Source organism: Schistocerca cancellata, chromosome 6, assembly GCF_023864275.1.
Source record: "Schistocerca cancellata isolate TAMUIC-IGC-003103 chromosome 6, iqSchCanc2.1, whole genome shotgun sequence".
Classification (NCBI taxonomy): Eukaryota; Metazoa; Arthropoda; class Insecta; order Orthoptera; family Acrididae; genus Schistocerca; species Schistocerca cancellata.
This window is the reverse complement of record NC_064631.1, coordinates 719,260,034-719,262,706: the sequence shown is the minus strand read 5'-3', so window position 1 is coordinate 719,262,706 and position 2,673 is coordinate 719,260,034. Positions and strand designations below refer to the sequence as shown.

General features: G+C 45.1%; 1 non-coding gene across 1 annotated transcript; it reads left to right on the top strand.

Moving 5' to 3' along the window:
• The first annotated feature begins 1,033 nt into the window (after positions 1–1,033).
• On the top strand, positions 1,034–1,108 carry Trnas-cga (transfer RNA serine (anticodon CGA)). The gene has a single exon. It is a non-coding gene; the product is annotated as a tRNA-Ser (tRNA).
• Positions 1,109–2,673: the final 1,565 nt, after the last annotated feature.

The window sequence follows — 2,673 nt, the reverse complement described above, 5'->3', positions numbered from 1 at the left end:
ATCAAGCCGATGGTCAAGTGCCTCCCACACTCGGCGCAGCATGTCCCCACCAATGAGTTCGAAAGCATCGTTGATGCGAGCTCGCAGTTCTGGCACGTTTCTTGGTAGAGGAGGTTTAAACACTGAATCTTTCACATAAACCCACAGAAAGAAATCGCATGGGGTTAAGTCGGGAGAGCGTGGAGGCCATAACATGAATTGCTGATCGTGATCTTCACCACGACCGATCCATCGGTTTTCCAATCTCCTGTTTAAGAAATGCCGAACATCATGATGGAAGTGCGGTGGAGCACCATCCTGTTGAAAGATGAAGTCGGCGCTTTCGGTCTCCAGTTGTGGCATGAGCAAATTTTCCAGCATGTCCAGATACACGTGTCCTGTAACGTTTTTTTCGCAGAAGAAAAAGGGGCCGTAAATTTTAAACCGTGAGATTGCACAAAACACGTTAACTTTTGGTGAATTGCGAATTTGCTGCAATGCGTGAGGATTCTCTACCGCCCAGATTCTCACATTGTGTCTGTTCACTTCACCATTAAGAAAAAATGTTGCTTCATCACTGAGAACAAGTTTCGCACTGAACGCATCCTCTTCCATGAGCTGTTGCAACCGCGGCGAAAATTCAAAGCGTTTGACTTTGTCATCGGGTGTCAGGGCTTGTAGCAATTGTAAACGGTAAGGCTTCTGCTTCAGCCTTTCCCGTAAGATTTTCCAAACCGTCGGCTGTGGTACGTTTAGCTCCCTGCTTGCTTTATTCGTCGACTTCCGCGGGCTACGCGTGAAACTTGCCCGCACGCGTTCAACCGTTTCTTCGCTCACTACATGCCGACCCGTTGATTTCCCTTTACAGAGGTATCCAGAAGCTTTAAACTGCGCATACCATCGCCGAATGGAGTTAGCAGTTGCTGGATCTTTGTTGAACTTCGTCCTGAAGTGTCGTTGCACTTGCGAAGGGTTCGCAGAAGATCTGTGAAGTTTGGAAGGTAGGAGACGAGGTACTGGCAGAATTGAAGCTGTGAGGACACGTCATGAGTCATGCTTGGATAGCTCAGATGGTAGAGCACTTGCCCTCGAAAGGCAAAGGTCCCGAGTTCGAGTCTCGGTCCGGCACACAGTTTTAATCTGCCAGGAAGTTTCGCTGTGTGTCTTGTTTCCATTCGCTCACGATACTTACTGTTGATAGCAATCGTAGCCATTTTAGTCTTCGTTCCGTCAAGGTCTCATTTAGTACTTCCTGATACTGTCTTGGGTTTGTTCTCCCGACAACGTTAGTTTTACGCTAACAGTGATACACAGCTATATCCATAGGTTTACGGAAGATGATTTGGCCGATGTGCACCTCGTGTATGGGTTCACTGAATGCAGGAAAGAACGGCAGAACTACAGTACGCTATGCTAAACTGTTCCCGCGGCGACGGCAACCACGTCACAGCACAGTGCTTCGTCTGAGGGTTGTTGAGTTACTCCGTGTTGTGTGGCGTACGTTTTGGTCATTTCGTATCACAGGCTTCTTCACTGTAGTGCCGAAGTTTTCACAGAAACAATGTTGATTGCGGTAACAAAGCGAACAAATCAAAATTGCTTTGTTACTCTTTAACGATCCGCTAGAGACCGTGTGTCTCTTATATTAAAATACTGAGAGGGTATCGCTTAAGAGCTACTAGCACTTGTTTAGCAGAAGAGGTTTGTTTCCAGTAGCGATAATGAATAAATTCACATAGCTGTTAACGTTTGCACTCTATAGCCCCCGTTTATTGCATACTTTTTTTTCTTAGTTTAGTCCGTATTACCACTTCTGAAAGTTTGTCGCTGGAGTTACGGTTCACGATTTAACCGTGATTCAAAATGAAAGAACAGATTTCTGTTGTTTATTATAGACAAACTATAAAAGATAGAAATACAGTGCGCATATCTTTGGATAGAGAAAGATTTAATGTTGTGACATGGGTGCGCTGTTTGTTTGTAGTGACACTGCTGCTACACAAGGGAAATCATTTTGTGCATTTGAATTTTCGTGAAGTTAATCCATTATTAATGTGCAATGTGCATTCCGCCGTCGAGTCAGCAAGATGCAGTCTCTATAAAAGCAGATTTATGAGCGGCATACAAAAGACTTGGCAGCTGGTTGCACATGCAAGGGTAGAGCAATGGTCAGCCACGAATATTTCATGAGAATGTAGAGCAGGCTCATCCAAGAATTTCGCCCGGCAGCGTAGTTCAGCGCCCCGTCCGCGACCGTGTGTCGCTAGTGGCGGCATAGGAGCGAGAGGGAGAGAGAGAGAGAGAGAGAGAGAGAGAGAGAGAGAGAGCTGCAGAGCGAGTGAGACAGCACAGCAGTGCTCTGCGCTCGACTGTCCCGGGGTCAGATCCAACGTAAACAAAATAACAGCGGAAGCGCACCTCTGTGAAAGAGGTCCATGAACGGTAAAACAAGGAAACCATTTACTGTCTAGGTAAGAACTAGTGATCGTGTGTAGAATTACTACGCAAAGCTATAGAAAACAATATCCTAAACCAGAATCGAAGAATAACTTAGTAGTTTGTTGACCCACAGGTTGATGCTATTAATACTGCACATGCACACTCGTCATATGTACCGTAGGCGTCTTCTGAAAAATATATCAGTTTCTTAAATGAACTAGTCATAAATATTCTATTTTAGAAATAATTTTATGT